This window comes from Pinus tabuliformis, chromosome 3_2 (assembly GCF_031772625.1).
Source record: "Pinus tabuliformis cultivar Carrire ecotype Pingquan chromosome 3_2, CPIR1, whole genome shotgun sequence".
Taxonomy (NCBI): domain Eukaryota; kingdom Viridiplantae; phylum Streptophyta; class Pinopsida; order Pinales; family Pinaceae; genus Pinus; species Pinus tabuliformis.
Genome location: NC_142302.1, coordinates 75,606,700 through 75,625,205, shown reverse-complemented (window position 1 = coordinate 75,625,205; position 18,506 = coordinate 75,606,700). Strand labels below are relative to the sequence as shown.

Below are 18,506 nucleotides of genomic sequence, written 5' to 3'. Positions count from 1 at the left end.
TACATTGGAATACCATTAACAGGTGGCTAGATTTTCAGCCAAAGACTAATTCTGCTCTTCCTCTTCTGCTACTTCCTCTGTCCACTCACCACCTGAATTTGAACCCATACAATTGATGTCTAACAAACTGTAAATTTCCTCAGCCATAAGCTTAGCCAAGCCCTAGCCTTTGACAAGCTTGATCGGCTTCACCTCTATGTTGAACTCTATGAATTTTGCAATCCATTTAGCTCTCTCTCCATCAATATCTGGCTGAGTTAGAACATCTTTTACTGAGGCTAATGGGACATATGTAGTCACTTTGGAATGTAGAATATAAATTCTAAATTCCTTTAAAGATTTTATGAGAGCATAAGCTTGTTTTCCAATAAGGTCATACCTTAGTTCAACATCCCTTAGAGTTTTGCTAAAAAAGGCCATAGGGTGCTCTACACCTTCATCATTTTTCTGCAATAGAACTATTGCAAGTGTATCATAAGAGGAAAAAGAGAAGATATAAAACTACATAGTATAATCTAGGCTGATTAGAGTGGGAGCTTCCATGATAGCTTGTTTGATGGCTTCAAAAGAGCTTCTTGCACCATCTGTCCATTTTATTTCTCATCCTTTCTTCAGCATGGAAGAGATGTGCTTCACTAGCTCTGCGAAGATTGGAATAAACCTCCTGATAAAGTTAATCTTACCCAGGAAGGATTGAATGTCCCTTTTTGACCTTGGGATGGACAATGTCTGAATTGCTTGAACTCTTGTTGGATCAATCTTCACACCTTCAGCAGAAACAATATGTCCTAGCAGTTTGCCTTCTTCTAGAGAAAATTGTGACTTCTTTGGGTTCACAGAAATTTTAAACCATCTGCACTTTAGAAACACCTTCTTCAAATGCTGCAAATGGTCGTTGGGACTGCTGGAAAAGACTGTTATGTCATCAAGGTAAATAAGGACAAACTTGTCCTTCTCTCCCACAAAGGCTATGTCCATGGCCCTCTGAAAAGTAGCCCTAGCATTCATTAGTCCAAAAGGCATCTTGGAGTACATGAAAGTGCCCCAAGGAGTAGTGAAGGTTGTCTTTTCCTGATCTTCTGGATGTACAACAATCTAATTGTAACCTGAAATTCCATCTAGGAAAGACATGACTCTAGCCCTTGAAACTTTTTGCAGCAAGTGTTCCATCTTAGGTAGGGGGTAGTTGAATTTTTTAGAGCATTTTTTTAGATTCCTGAAGTCAACACAAACCTTGATTTCTCCATTCTTCTTTCATAATACCACAATGTTAGCTATCCACTTTGAATACCTTAGGGGAACTATGATCTTAGCATCCAACAGCTTCTTGATTTCCTTTTCAATCAAAGGAAATAAGAGAGGGCTAATAGGTATTAATTTATGCTTAAAAGGGATGGTGTTATTCTCTAGAGGAATATTATGCTGAATGATGTTGGTGTCATAGGTATTAAGATCACTGTATTCACAAGAAAAAATATCAGCAAATTGTTTCATCAGGGTGCAATACTCGGAACTTTGGGCAGAAGACAAGTGAGTGGATAGATTAATGTACTTTGGATGGGTTGGACTCCTTACATTATGTCTATGAACAACAGACTCATTTTATTTTTTGGCAGGCTTATAAGGTATATCATTATGATCAAACAACTTCTCTAGGGGCACCAATCCTTTGGGTATATAGTTACTAGGCAGCTGAATAATGCTTTCCTGGCCAATCTCATCCTTTATCTTAGACTGGTTGCATTCTTTATTGGTTTCATTGTCTTGGTCAATGTGCATTTTAGAAAATTCATCAATGACTTGTAAAAGCCTATTAATTTCATCATCATCTTCAAAAACTCTCCAGCATTTGACATTGTCTGGCAGAGATGATCTATATTTCACCTGAACTTCATAAGTCAATTTAGGAGGCAAAGGAGGAATAAACATGCTAGCAGACACAGCAAGGGAATCAACAAGTTGGTTCTTCATTATAGGGATGTAAGAAATGCTGAAACTATTAAAAGAATCCTTGAGCTTCCATGCCTCATCTCTGTATGCTTTCAGCCTTAGATGCTTTGCTTGGAAAGTTTTGTTGACCCGCTGAATGATAAGGTCTGCATCTCCAAACACCTTCAAACCTTTGATGCCCATTTCTTTAGCAGCGTTTAAGTCCAATATCAAGACTTCGTACTCTGCTATGTTATTTGTGACCTGAAAAGTTAATTTGAAAGATAAATGAATGCATTCCTATGTGGGGGACACAAGGACCACACCTTCCCCTGCAGCGTCCTTAGAGAAAGCTCCATCAAAGAACATGTCCCAAATTTGTGGGGCTTCTTCTTCTGTGATCTGGCAAACTGGTTTCTTAGGCTGTGTGGAGGCCAACTGGGATTCTTCAATCTGAAGAATACATGCTCCAAAATTAGTGTCGACATCAGAGATGGGATGATTAGTGGGATTCCTTTCATCACTGATGATATAAGCCAACTGAGCTTCTCTGTATAATGTCCTACTCTCACCTCTAAAAAATGGGACAATAGCACAAGACATATCATTTTTGCAATGTTCCACCTAATCTCTTGATCCAACCTCTGGAGAGCAACATGCCAAACTTGGGGGGTACATCTACTACCACAATATCCATCACCATGCTCTTGATGGGCAGCTGAGGCAAGGTGATGGCTAGGTCTTTAATTAATCCCAAACATTTAACTTTTCTAGAGTCAAAAGAAAATAGGTCATGATAAGACTTGGTAATGTCAAGACCCAACTCATCCATGGTAGCCTTGGGCACTAGATTATGGCTGGCTCCTATGTCCAGAAGGTAGTTGTGAAGGATTTTATCATGGATAGTCAAAGATACATAGAATGATGGGGAGTTGTCATCACAATTTTCAATCATTGGGCCGAGAACAACATCTGGTTTGTTGTCTTGCAGATTTACATAGTCATTGGAGACTTGGATGGCTTTAGGCTCAAGGGCCTCAGGATAGATCTCTTGAAGGACTAATTTTTCACTAGTTCATTCAGAGGTATAGGTATGCTTAGCTTCCGAATTTCTGATTTAAAACTGAAAGGAGAAGGAGACTTGCCAAGGCCTCTTACCTCGTGAGCTGGAGCTTTGAGGATGATGGGATCAACTGTCGGTCGTTTTTGCTTTTTATCTTGTTGTACTGCGGGGACAACAGCTCTTTGAATAGGATTTTCCTTGGAATTATTCATCTTTGACCTCAGATCATATCTGTGTCGATCTTCAGTTTGCAGAGCAGCTTCACCATATCATTCTTGGTTGATCTGGTCATTGAATAATGACTTTTCATAGGTAGCTGAGGTCAAAAAGGAGGCACTACCTTTATCTTCTAGACAATGGATCTCATCATCTTCTTCAAACTGCTCTTCTTCCATGACTACATTCTAGAAAGGGGTCTTCACCCTTTGGTCTTCATTGGCATCTTTGCTCCTTTGCAAAATCTGCAACTGCTCATTAGTTCTTCTATATGGATTTGGATTTCTAGGAGAAAAGGGATTAGGAACTCTTCCTTTCCCAGGGTGCTGCTCAACCTTTAATTTGGATATTTTAGAGGCAAATGACTCTATCATCTTGGTCATTTTATCTATCTTGGGATCTGAAGATGATGAAGATTCCCCCTCTGTCTCCTTTTATCAACATTCCCCTTGAGCTTCTCTACAGCCATGATGTTTGATTCTACTTCCAAGGCTACATCCTGCATATCAGCCAAGGTATCACATCACCTCTCCCTCAATAGTAGACAGAAGTCAAAATCAAATGCACTGGCATAGGTGAGTTTGTCAGAGGTAGTGGTGGGTTTTACTTTCGCTGGTATCTTGCTGTACATGCGGTTAAACCTCTTATTAAAATTAGACAATAACTCACCATTTTACCTCTTTAAGTTCCCAACGTTGGTGTGGTAGTAGAGTAGATCCTTCTTATCCCCCCAATGATTTAAGAATGCATCATCTAAAGCCTCAATATCTACTATAGACCTTGGGTTTGATTCTCTGAACCATTTTCTAGCCTCTCCATCTCGACTTTGGACGAAGACTCTCATCCATACATCATCTTCACTAATGTCCAGGTTATCAACATATCTATAGAATAATTCAATATGTTCCTCAGCTGAAACACCTTCAGTCCCAATGAACTTAGGCCTATACTTCTGATATTCTCTAGTAGGCATGGCATTGAAAGGAGTGGGCAGTACTAGAGGTCCATACCTAGCAGCTATGATTCTTTCCATTTTGGTAGGTGCTTGTGGACCTGCCATAGCTGTGGTGGCTATAAGGGTACTAGAAGTCTAAATGACAGAGGGTTGAGGAGTGACTGATAAGACTAAAGGAGTATGATGGATAGGAGGAGAGGCTTCCTTTAGGCTTACAATGAAAGGAGAACCTAAAGAATAAGGAGCTCTATGAATCTTTGAGATTTTTCTTCACTGCTAGTATTAGATGCTATACTCTCAACATGTATTTGTTCTATTACAAGATTTTCTTGAAGAGATATAGAATATTGTTTAGATTTACCTGAACCTGATGCTCCTTTCTGTAATACCTTTCTTTCTTTGATGATTTTTTCAGGGTCAGGTACTGGGTCAGCTTGTGGCTTCTGAGGATTTCTCTGAGTATGCCTCACAAACTGAGCCAGAACTATGAAGTGGAGTCACCAAGAGGTTCGTCCTCCAGTAGAGTCGCCAAATAGATGATTACAACCGAAAAAGTGTCCAGACTTTGTCTATCATCAAAGTTGGATTTGTGTCGTCTCCCAGGGAAGCTGAGCTTTAGTCTCCTCTCCCTGGCAACAGTGCCAATTATGTTAGCACTCTAGGAAGCTCTCCTAGGTTGTAGCTCGGAGATGCCTGGAAACATATAAATCTTCAATATCGTTCTCTGAACTATTGGAATGGATTGGGGTTTGGATCAAGTCAGATGACCGTTTCAACTCTATTTCACTCAAAGCATGCATGAACACCCTCAGCTAGACAAGGCTTTCAACCACTAATGCTCAATAGATTATAGATTCAATGGATAGATGGAGAATACTGACTGTACCAATAGATGCATACATAAACACATATTAATGGTTAGCTACAGAAAGAAAATGAAGCTTACAAATCTAATTTATCAATGCAGAGATAAGATGATAGTTATCTGGCATTCGACACAGAAGAAAACATGAATGACCCATTCAAGTGCAAGCTTAGAATAGAGGGAACGATGGGGATTGAACATATAACAACAAAAGAAGCTTGTATTACTGGAATGAAGATGAGACACTGAGAGGAGCAGAGTCTTCACAGTCTCCAAAAGTTGAACCCCTGTTACTTCTAACTTTCAGCCATTTATAGGCTTTTTACAATGCCCCCCAGGCTCTCTGAGGCTCGAGGTGTCTTAATCTATCCCCTCTGGCTTCTAACTGCTTGATGCCATGATTAGACAAACATGAGCCAGAGGTCTCTCTTTCTAAGAGTAACCGAATTCTGGTAAATTTGTCGCGATGTCAAGTGGCTCGCTCGTGCCAGTGATACTCCATGATCGCTTCTATTGTGGGTTGCATCATGTTGTGGCTTTTTCGCCTTCCAACCATCTATCTCACGGCCTCTATCTCTCGGCCTCTATCTGGATTAGTGCTTCGGGCCTTTGAAGTCCTTTAAACGGCCGTTTTTTATTAACACAGAGAAATGCTACAACACTGTGAAATTCTGCCAAAACTTTGTTTATTCCGGACTTCAAAAGTCCTTAAATACGATCTATTTTCCTATCAGGTCTGCCTTTGTAGCTATATCACATCTCCACCGTTGATCTGGGAGATCTAGATCCAACGGTTGTGATCCATTTCGGGTGGCTCTTTCGTACGGGAGTTAACCGCCCGATGAGGGTGGTTTTCTCTCTCCTTAACCTGGACATGTGGCAGCCGTTGTATGGGATCAGGTGGAGCCCGACCCAAACCACTTATCGCATTTGGCTCTCCCGAAATCCTGCATGTTTTGTGATTTCCCCTTATATTGGAAAATACATTAAAATGTGAAAATCCCACTTTATCGGAATTGAAATGGTGTTCAACAGCATTAGTAAACCATTTCGGGTGCGTAATGTCGCATTGGTGCTTCATCCTTTGTATTTCGTTTAATAAACGAAATATGCAAATACAAAATAGGCGTTTTCCGGACTTCAATATATATATCTATATCTATATATATATATATATATATATATATATATATATATATATATATATATATATATATATATATATATATATATATATATATATATATATATATATTATATACATATATATCTATATATATATATATATATATATATATCATAAGGTTCATAATGTTATCAAGTTTGGTTGACTGTATCGTGCATATATATATATGTGGATAGGCCCTGCTCCATTGCGCTTTCCGATTGCAATATTGTGATGCGATTAATCGCAACCGCATATTGTGATAACCCGGGCCGTTTTGTGAGCGCTCTGTTGTGTTAGCCGATTTTGATTTGCTAATCAGATTTGGACCATTGATCAGCCAGATTTGACAGCTGCTGTGCACTCATTATTCAAGCCTCTGTTGCTCTGTTTTTCGCTATTTTCTCTATGTTTTTCGTTTCCTGTTAGTGTTTTTCCGCCTTTTGGAGGGCTTTCTCTTGCGATTATTTTGATCTTTTAAATGATTTTTAAAGACATAGAGAGCTCTTGGATCCATTTGGATTAGCACTTCAGGGCTAAAACGACTTATGGCCAAAGAGGAGTAAGAGGAGATGTGGCCATTGGAGCTAAAACATGGGACATTTTTGCTAAAAATAACAACCCTCTACCTCACGGCTAATAGGTCTCACTAACAAAATTTCCAAAGACTACACAATATTTACTAAAATATCATTAATTATAACCATCGTCTCACTCATGAAATTTCCAAAAATAACTTTAAAATTAAATATGCTCTTGACACATAATAACAAGTAAATTTAAAAAAAATTACCCCATAAACCAAATTAATTAATATCTTAATTTAAATATATTGAAAATTATTTATATCGAAAACAACAAAGTTATAAAATAAAAAAAATCAATAAAGTTTTTATTTATTAAATGCTAAAGTTAAAAGTTTTATGTTTTCCTTATTAAAAATTTAGTTATATAATTTTCTTATAAAATTATAATTTATATTATTTAAATTGTATTATATATATATATATATATATATATATATATATATATATATATATATATATATATATATTATTTTAAATATTATTTATATTTTTAAATATTATAATTTCAATTAATTTTAATTGAATTTTTTATGGAGTATTGGATCTTATAGTTATAAGAATTTGGTCACAATTTAAGGGATTTGAACTTTGGATTTTTAAGATTTCTTAAAACTCACATTATTGATCACTAATTAAGCTATGAGAATTTTTTTTTAAATTTTTTAAAAACTAAATAATTTTTTAGAGAGAAATAGAAAATACATAGAATAAGATTCCTTTTATTTTTTTTCCAAGAACATAAAAAATCCTTCATATTAATGAGCAATAAGAAAGTACAATTAAAACAAGGGATTAGGACCTCGCTGTTTCATCTTCTATGTTGAAATAGAGAATGTTCCCGTATTGTTTTAAAAATCTTTGAACCTATTCTTGAGTGACATTGCTCTAATTTTTCGAGATGGATCTGTTGACACCTAATCCTCAGCGGTTGGGTGAACCTGGAATGTGAACAGTCATCAAGAAGATGAACTGATCAGTCACATTCATGTATATAAGCAATAGCTACCTGATGAAATAAATGAATCAGTTTTTCTGCCTAGTTTGGAGTTACTCCTGGTCTGACATGGTATCAGAGCCAGCTCCTTTTTTTAGCCTTTGTGGCTTTGTAACTCCTGGTCTGCTTCATATTCCATTACCTACATTCTTCCTGCCATACCTGAGCTGTACCTGCGCTCTGCTTCATATTCTATTACCTGCACCATACAGTGCGCTGCCCTTACTGTCTCATCCGCCATCTGAATGAGCCTGATCCTGTCGGTATCAGATCTGGTATCGTAACGTATTGCTTGAATGCTTCAAATACGTTGCCAAACGTGGTTTGAAACAAGTGGTCCCCGTATGTTTCTTGGTTCTGAGCCATTTTAACTATACTAATGTTCAGATACCCTTGGAACTTAGAAACGCTCGAGCCAGAGTTTTTTTACCTCGGTTTATGGTAGCCTAGAGCCGAGACTTTGGAGGTCGATTAATCGTTGTGGAGCCGAGACTTTGGTGGTTTTGAAGCGTGGTGGTGACATGGCGCCCATCGTGGGGAACAAGTAGAGCTCTCTGGTTCAAGGCAAGCCCGGCAGTTTTCCGCTCTACATCAGCAAACAGGCCTTGTTTAAGCGAGGCTCAATTTTCACAATCTAAGCTAAAGCATGTGGCCTGGTAAATTAACGTGTTTTTAAATGATTTAAACTCCTGGCTCTTACGTTTAATTGCAAAATTTTTTGATATATTTTCTGGAGTTAAGGTGAATTCACATTCGGATTTGTGAACTGAGTATAGTTTTTGAGACTTTGAAACTAAGCTCGTGGAGATCAGAAGCACGAACCCGAGCAGGGATATTCTAGTTTTTTGTTTTTGCGTGATCAATTCTTTGTATCTGACTACGTAAAGTTCTGGCACCATGCGTTGAGCTATGGAGCAGCTGAGAATATTCATGAGATTCAAGTAGATCTGTGGGTAGTAAACAGTTACATCTTGCAGACAGAATTGATAATAGACGGGTGCATTGTGTCAGCGTTGTGAAAAGTTTTTTTTTGTGATCTTTCTGCCAAGAGCGACATGCTTCTGCCATTACAAAAGCAAATTTTTGAATAATGGATGTGCTGACCGATTGGTTTCAGTCTTTTTGAATGAAATACTCTTCAAACTCTTTGAACATAGATTTTATCATTTAATAGCAGCAATTAGTCAAGAAAACAGAGCTCCCGCCTGTCATCCTTTCTTGTGAAATTTGGAGAGAATGTCTGAACTTTAACACCGCCATATTTTATTACTGTCTAGAGAATCAAAGGGATTTATGGTGATTTGATTGATTATTTCCCACAGAGATTTTTTTTCACTGTATATCAGCAGAAGTAACTTTTTTACAGAATGCATTCAATCATCTCTATGGTAGGAATAGTTCTCACTGGCAAGGAGAACTATCCTGAATGGTCCCGGATGGTAAAACACACCCTCATCTACAATGAGTTGTGGAAGGGAGTGTGTGTCGGAGAAGGAGACAATGACCCAGTACAACCTACATCAGACAAAGAGCTCGTCATTTGGGATAACAAGAACAGCAAAGCATATGCATTAATCGCAGCATCTGTAAATGAAGAAGTAAGTCGCCATATTTCATCATATTCAACTACCTTTGAAGCTTTACAAAAACTCAAAGAACTCTATGATTCACATTCTGCACTTGAAGTTGTTCAGCTCATGATTAAACTCTTCACTCTTGAACTGAAAAATAATGATCCTCTTGCTCTTGCATCTGAAGTAAAGTCTATAATGCATGATATTAAATCCACTAAGGTAGAGCTGGATATCCCTCTTATTGCTTTTCTCAAGGCACTCTATCCTACCTACTCCAATTATCTTGAGTCATTACAAGCAAATGGAAATCTTAAAGATATAACCTTTGACTCCCTTGTGAAAAAGTTTGCTGAAAGAGAGAAAGCCTTTGGAAAGAAGACAGTCCCTGAATCTTCTGAAGAGACTGTTTGCCTTGCTCATAAAGAAAAGCATCCTGCTCAAGATTCTACAAGAGGAAGAGGTGGACGAAGAGGAAGAGGAAGATACTTCAGAGGCAGGGGGGCAGACATTCTCAAGGAGAAAAGGCAGATCTGCATTGCATTCGCTGCAAACAAAATGGATCACATGATGCTTCTACATGCAAGCTACCATGGGACAAAATTGAGCAGAGAAGAAATCAGCAGAAAGGTAAAACTGATGATACAGACAAAGGTAAAGCACCTGAATCCGCTCACTATATTGAGGCACAATGTAACATTGGAGTAAATGAAGATTTGTTTAATGCTTCACTTACTTCTTCGAAAAATGATTGGTTGCTTGATTCAGGAGCAACCTGTCATATGACTCATAGGAAATATTTTTTTGAAGATTACACTAACAATGTTGATGGAGCAGTATACTTTGCAGATCAGTCAAAAATCAAGCCATTAGGGCTTGGCACAATCAGGCTTAAACTGCCTGGTCTTCCAGACTTTCTTCTGGATCATATTCTATACCTCCCACAGCTCAAGAGAAACTTGTTGTCCTTGGTCCACATCCGCCAGCAAGGTCACTCCATTCATATGTTTGATGGAAAGCTTGAGGTAAGAAAGGCATCTGACCACTCACTTATCATGAGGGGAATAGAAGAAGAAAGACTTCTTAAACTGCAAGGAACCTCTGCTCATGCACAACATTTCTCATATATTTCTCATCATGAATAAGGTACACTTCCATCAAGTTTATTATGGCATGCTAGATTTGGACATTTAAACTATGACAGTCTTCGCTTATTGAAGAAAAATGGTGTTGCTGGTTTGCCTACAATTCCTAGGAAACATAAGCAATGTGATGCTTGCATTCTAGGAAAGCATAGCAAACAGTCTTTTCATGATTCAGATTCAAGAGCACATAGGAAGCTTGAACTCATTCATTCAGATTTATGTGGTCCAATGCCTGTTCCTTCTGCAAATGGAAATAAATATATCATGAAATTTATTGACGATTACACCAAAATGTGTTGGGTTTATTTATTGAAGAACAAATCTAATGCTTTTCAAACATTCAAGAATTTTCATAAGTGGATTGAAAATGATGCACAATCTCATATTGGGTCTATTCGCACTGATAATGGAAAAGAATATACATCAAATGAATTTGAAAACTATCTTCGCCAACATGGGATCAAACATCAAACAACTGTGCCTTATAATCCCCAACAGAATGGTGTAGCTGAAAGAATGAATAGAACAATCTTGAATATGGTACGATCCATGCTTTTCTTCAAAAATGTAAAGATAATGTTTTGGGATGATGCTGTTCTATGTGTTGCATATATAAAGAATAGATGTCCATCTAGTGCTATAAGAAGCAAGACTCCTTATGAATTGTGGTATGGACATGTTCCTTCGGTAAAACATCTCAGGATTTTTGGTTCCACCTGTTATGCTTTAATACCAAAGGTACATAGAAACAAACTTGGTGCTAGAAGTCGTAAGTGTATCTTCCTGGGGTATTCAAACACCTCTAAAGCATACCCTCTCTATGATGAAGTAAATAAAAAGTTTGTTGTATCTAGAGATGTCATTTTTCTTGAATCATCCAAATCTGACAGTGTTGTTGAGTGACAACTTGATCGCTTGGATAGATTCACAAAAATGAAATCATTTCAAGAGTTTGATAATCAGATTCCACATCTTGAAGGGGGGATTCCTATACTAGATCAACATGTGGAATCTTCTTCTGAAGAACAATCTCCCTTGCATGAAACTCCAACACCGGATGATCCTTTAAGTGATGTAATTGATAGAATTGGGAGACTCAATCTTGATTCAGTCCCAACTCAATCAACAGAGCAGCCTGGACCATCTCAGAAAGGTCCCCCAAAGTGGCTGACAAAGACACTTGAAAGTGTTCATCCTGATGAAATTGGAAAAACAGGAACCAGAAATACAAACTGATAAGATGGAGGTGATGTAGATAACTCTAATTGACCTGTTGATATGGATGTTACCTATGATTGTGAATTGAACTTGTCTACAGATTTTGAACCAACTTCCTTCAAAGAAGCTACTTCTCATGATGAACGGAAAGAAGTGATGCAAAAGGAGTATGATTCCCTCATAAAGAATGGCACTTGGAAGTTGGTTGATCCTCCATTTGGAACCAAACCAATTGGCTGCAAGTGGGTCTACAAGAACAAATACAAAGCTGATGGCTCACTTGACAAGCACAAATCTAGGCTTGTGGCAAAAGGTTTTGCACAGAAGGAAGGGGTCGATTATGAGGAAACTTTTGCCCCCACAGCAAAATGGGCCACTATCCGGACACTCTTTGCACTAGCTGCTCAGAACGGTTGGAAAGTCCATCAAATGGATGTAAAAACTGCATTCTTGAATGAAGATCTAAAAGAGAATGTTTTTATGTCCTAGCCTGAAGGATTTGCTGTGAAAGGACATGAAAATAAAGTATGCAAACTTGTGAAGTCCTTGTATGGCCTCAAACAAGCACCACGAGCCTGGTATGAAAAACTAACTGAGCATCTTCTGAAACTCAACTTCAATCATTTTGATCTTGATGATGCAACTTTATTTTTCAAGAAAGTTGGCGAAACAGTTGTATATCTTGTGGTATATGTAGATGATCTTTTAATGACAGGGAACAATGAAAGCTATATTGCATGCATAAAGAAAGAATTAGGAAAAAGTTTTTAAATGACTGATTTGGGCTATGTTCATTACTATCTTGGCATTGAAGTAACCCAACATCCAAAATCCATATTTCTTTCTCAAAAGAAATACATTGGAGATTTGTTAAACAGATTTGGCATGACAGAGTGCAATCCTCTTTCTACTCCAATGGAACAAAACTTGAACCTCACATCTATTGAAGGAAAGGAATTTGAGGATGCAACAAAGTATAGACAGCTTGTAGGAAGTCTCATCTACCTCACTACTACCAGACCAGACATTTCATTTACTGTTGGAATCCTCTCCAGGTTTATGCAAAAGCCTTGTGAGGGACATTGGTCTGCTGCAAAAAGAGTTCTAAGGTACTTGAAGGGAACTCAAGACCTTGGAATCAAGTATACACAGGTGGACGACTTTAGCTTGATTGGATACTCTGATTCAGACTTCGATGGAGACAAAGAAACTGGGGTATCTACTTCAGGATATGCTATGAGTCTTGGATCAGGAGATGTCTCCTGGAGATCACGCAAACAATCAGTTCCAGCAGATTCCACAACAGAAGCAGAATACGTGGCAGCAGCTGAAGCAACGAAAGAAATTGTGTGGCTCACGAAAATTCTTGAATATTTGCAGGTAAAACAAGTACAATCAACTCCACTCATGATTGATAACACCTCTGCAATAAAGTTGGCCAAGAACCCAAAGTTCCATGATCGTACTAAGCACATCAATACTAAATATCATCTGATCCGACATCATGTTGAGGCCAAAACAATCCATCTCTGTCATTGTTCCACAAATGAGCAAATTGTAGACATCTTCACCAAAGCGCTTGGAAGAGAAAAGCTTGAAAGATTCAGAACGATGCTTGGACTCACCAACATCCCTTCAGATTAAGGGGGGGAATGTTGACACCTAATCCTCAGCGGTTGGGTGAACCTGGAATGTGAACAGTCACCAAGAAGATGAATTGATCAGTCACATTCATGTATATAAACAATAGCTACCTAATGAAATAAATGAATCAGTTTTTCTGCCCAGTTTGGAGTTACTCCTGGTCTAACAAGATCATTGCTATTACATGTTCCAATGGCAGTTTTTGAGTTCATTAGCAGGTGCATACAATTAAACCAAAATGTGTCCCAATCCTTCGAGAGAACCAGAGGAAAAATATTTCTAGAAGATCTTGTCAAAATATGAGTTGCAACTTTCTTTTGATAGCCAATCTGCTGTGCCATTCTATCTCCGATAAATGTGGGTAATGGTGACAATGTTGAGAGTCTCCAGCTAAATTTTGATTCGGCATTTCCGTGTATCTAGGTTTAGAGAGTTCAAAGAGCCTCTATTGTTTGCCCAATCTATGATGGATTTCGAGTCCCCAAAGATAGTAAGAGATGATATTCCAAATTGAGATGCACAAAATAGGACCCCCCAAAGAGCAAGGAATTTTGCTTGAGAATTAGTTCCGGAACCGCAGTACCAATGGAACCTGTAGTGTCTCTCAGAACTTAGGTAGATAAGCATTCCGCATCCACAAGAGTCATATGAAACCCATTGTGAAGGAAGACCAAATGTTGCTAGGAGGAGAAGGGATTTTGGGAATCGATTGTTTGTCACAAGAGAATTCTAGATAGAAAGTGAAAATGTTGCAGCTGGTTTGCCAGATGTTGGGAGGGATATTCTGAAAAGTAATGCCATTTCTAGTTATCCAAATTCCCCATATGATGAAAAAGGCCAAAGGTAGGTGGTGTGGGTGGTCCTTAGGCCAACAACCAAGGCAAGAAAGGATGTCATAGTGGTCCTAGGATGCAAAGGGATTGGTCATTCAGATCACATTTTTCCAGATAGAGGAGACAAAAGGACATAGAATGGGGAGATGATTAATGTCCTCTCATGCAGATTTACATTTACTGAGGTGGCATCTTCCTGGCGCTTGGAAACTTGGATTTCTGAATGTATCCCAAGTCAATATTCTATTAGGGAGCACAAGCCAAGAGAAACATTTTATTTTGATTGAGAAATTCAATTTCTAACTATTTTTTCCTTTATAAATAAAATAAAGTTAACCTAAAAATATTTGATTGAAAACCAATATTAAAAGAAACAAAATTAATATTATGTTGAAATATATGATATCAATTTAATATTTCTATATAAATATATAAATATCTTATTTAAAATTAATATTAAAATATTTTATTTTATTAATATTTTTCTATTATTATGCATCATGACATACGCCCATAATAAGTTGTAAAAAAAAGCCTTGCACTAACATGCTAATAACCCCTACATGCAATATATGAAAAATGGCACAACGTTGTGATGTGCCATAAAATCCAGGAATACAATTACCCGTATAATAATGCAATCTAATTATCACAATGCTTAAAAGATATCAATATTTTAACTAAACACACAGATGAGAAAAAGGAGGAGGTGACACGGTTGCAGATTCTTTGGTTATAAAAGTATTTTAAATATTACTCAGTTAGCCGACTAGCTTGATTTTAAGCATACACTAATTTCATATGTTTGCTATATCTACATCAATGTGCAGCCGTGAAATCACAAACAGAGGAGCAGAAAGGTCTCCGAGAATTGTCGCGAAGCCGTGAGATAAATAAGTTGAGTTTGATCGATCATCGGATTTATTAGTTTTGGTTGAGGGTAAAAGCACAAGGCTGTCCCGATAACAACATGACATGGCGGTTGCTCAAGAGACAAAGTTGAAAGTACCGAAAGCTAGATTGCCAACTTTATCGACAAAGAGCAGTGTTAAAATGCCAGTGGGTTCCAAATCTGAAAGTCGATTCACACAGAGCTGTCTCACGATGCGGGTGGGTCCGAAGTCTGAAACTTCATCCACACAGACCAGTGTTATATCTGAATGTTCATACACACAGCACAGTGTTAAATCTGAAAATTCATTCACACAGCGCAGTGTTAAATCTGAAAGTTCATTTACACAGCGCAGTGTTAAATCTGAAAGTTCATCCACACGGTGCAGTGTTAAAATGCCGGTAGGTCCTAAATGTGAAAGTGCATCCACAAGGAGCAGTGTCAAAATGCAGGCGGGTCCGAAATCTGAAAGTTCATCCACAAAGAGCAGTGTTAAAATTCCGGTGGCTCCAAAATCTGTAACGTCTCGTGGAAGATCAGGGGAACGTCCATTAAAAGAGAATTCTACAAACCTTAATTCAAAGGCTTCTAGGAACACTGTTTCTCGAACAAAAGCAAGAGATGCTGCTGGAAGGGTTTTGTCCAAAACCGCTAATGGGTTCCTGCCTAAGCGAGAATTCGATTCATGCAATCCAATTTTACCAGTTGACTCAGTTAATGCTGTGGATGATGATCAGCCTGACTTGGATCTTTTCAAAGGTCAGCACTATGACCAGGCATTGGCAGAGTTGAATTTGCAGCCTCAGAAACAGTCACCTGAAAGAAAGATTATGACCTACTCGGTTTTTAAGCCGGAGAAACCAGAAATTGTGTCTCCCATTGATGGATCCAGGTACAATCCAATTCAGGAGGCACTACTTGTTCTTCGTCCATTGGATGCCACTGGAGATATGTCATGTGGAAATGTGGCTGTGAATCGGGAGACAGGTCTCACGGGTATAGATTCAGAAGACAAATATTTCACTCCTTCAAAGGAGAGTATTGGCTCAAACAGTATATTTTCCACTGGTACTCCTTCTGTACGTCTAAATGACTGCTTAAGTAGTTACGTAGGTGAGAAGCTCTGTTTTTTGCAACGGCAAAATCAAGAGTGGGATAGAACCTCATCGCATTCCGCTGTTTTGACACAAGATTTGGGTGGGACTGAGCCGGAGCTTGACTCCGATGGATTAAGTTTCCATGATTTTTTGAGTGAAGCCAATAAAGTTGGTGACCATCTGCTTTATGGCTCACCCGAGTCAGTATTGCATTGTAAATCTTCTAATTACAGTCGTGAAACGAGCTTCGATTCCACAATGGAGAAATCTCTGATGCAGCTGGATGATGAAATGGGTCGTCTGACGTTGAAGGCGTTAGAGGATGAGCTGGAGAACAACAACGACCGACAGGATCCTCTGTACTGGCCTCTTAATCCGGAATCATATTGGAGTATTGAAGGGTGTTGCGGCAACTAGGGTTTTCTCTTTGAATATAAATGTAAATTCGATAACATCGAATGGGAGTACAAATGGTGAAAGGGATGCATTTGTATGAAAGAAAATATGGTTCCAGGTTGAATCGTTGGAGATTTTATTCATTGGTCGCTTGTTTTTAATTTTAATTTACTTTTAATTCATATGAAACTGAAGATATGTTCGCTGACCAAATAAATAATGGGAAGAGATAATCATAATAAGCATCCATCATTATATATTTATATGTAATTTAATTCTTATTATGTAAAATACTATAGTCGCTGCTGCATTATTATGTACTTTTCTTAAATTATTATACCATATATATGTAATGTAATTCTTATATTTAAATTACTATAGTCGCTGCTGCATTATTATGTACTTTTCTTAAATTATTATACTATAAATTAGACTGTTATATAATATTCTTATTTTATTAGTCCCTGCCCTAAGGCACAGGCATTACAGTAATCCGTATTCTGCCAAAACAAATGAAATATCACACGAAAGCCAATGATCCAAAAATATTGGGAAACCTAGTACAGACAATTATGATGCAGGTTTTCGAAATGATGGAATGGGTCTAAGAGTAGCTTGGCTACGGGATACCTGCATCAAGTCATTTACGCTAAAGTCAACCCAAACTCAACCCAGTGTAAAAGGAAAAGGATTCCAAATCTGAGTTCAAGCTTAATTGGCACTTAGAAACTTAATAAGTATTTATTTCTATTTTTGAATTGATAAATATTTAATTCTTTTTGAGTTGGAAAGTCGATTCTTTTTGAGTTCAAGCTCTAAATGTCATTAATCTGTTGTATTTTCCATACAGATTGAAAACTCTATTTAATTTTTGTAGAGTAAATGTTGAAAACTCCATGTATATCGGACATAGCAAACGCTGCCTTTCCTCATGCTTTCGAAACAGACCTGAATACATTTTTAGGCTATGTATTATTATATTATTATAGGAGTTTATCTATTATTATCATAAGTAAGAGTAGGGTTGGAATTTGGATTTATTTTTGTTCTTGTTATTTTTTGGGGGTTTAGAAATGTTATGTTTAAAAATGTTTTTTTTAAAAGTGATATTCTCGTAATAAATCAACCTTTCATCAATAAAGATTTGATTAAAAACTTTAACCTACAATAACATAATTATGTTAATTTTTTTTACATATTTATCATATGTTAAAAAACAAAATGACCATGACATGCAAATGACTTATTAAATTTTGAATATTGTTTTGAAATTTCATGGAAGACTAACAATAAAATCTTTGGAACCTGAAATCAAAAGTCCTTGATCCTGACATGCCATAGCATTTGTATATATGATATATGAGTAAAGAAATCTTATAGGAAATATAAGATGACCACCATAGTAAAACTATTGAATGTTATCAATGAAAACTATTGAATGTTATGATTTAAATGATCTAATAAATATTATTGGATTTAAAAATAAAATATAGATTTCAACGTATATATTTTAGAATTGCTTTGGATCATGAGATATACACTAGTATTAACAAGATTGAATGCACTGTATCTAAACCTTTTGAAAATTAAAAGACTAAACTTATAATAAATGGAAATTGTGAATCACATAACATCATGCTATAGGATTATGTTATGCTAACATCACAAAAGTTTCTATCTCCATAGAAGTGATAAATAGTCTCATAACACTAACTCACACCAAAAACTTGTCAATTCCATGATAGAAACACATTACTCACACCAAAAATTCATCAATTCCAAGCTAGAAGCACAATGATCACACTAAATATTTGTATGAAGAGACTTAGACAAATAAACTTATTGCATTGATGATTTTATCTCCCTAAACAGAATAGGTCCATAAATAACCATTGTTTTTAACATTTCTAAACGGAAAGTCTCTTATACATAATTC

General features: G+C 37.1%; 1 pseudogene; it reads left to right on the top strand.

Moving 5' to 3' along the window:
• LOC149179920 (cell division cycle 20.2, cofactor of APC complex-like) overlaps nucleotides 1-15,073 on the top strand; it is a 29,020-nt pseudogene extending 13,947 nt beyond the window's left edge.
• The last annotated feature ends 3,433 nt before the right edge of the window (nucleotides 15,074-18,506 follow it).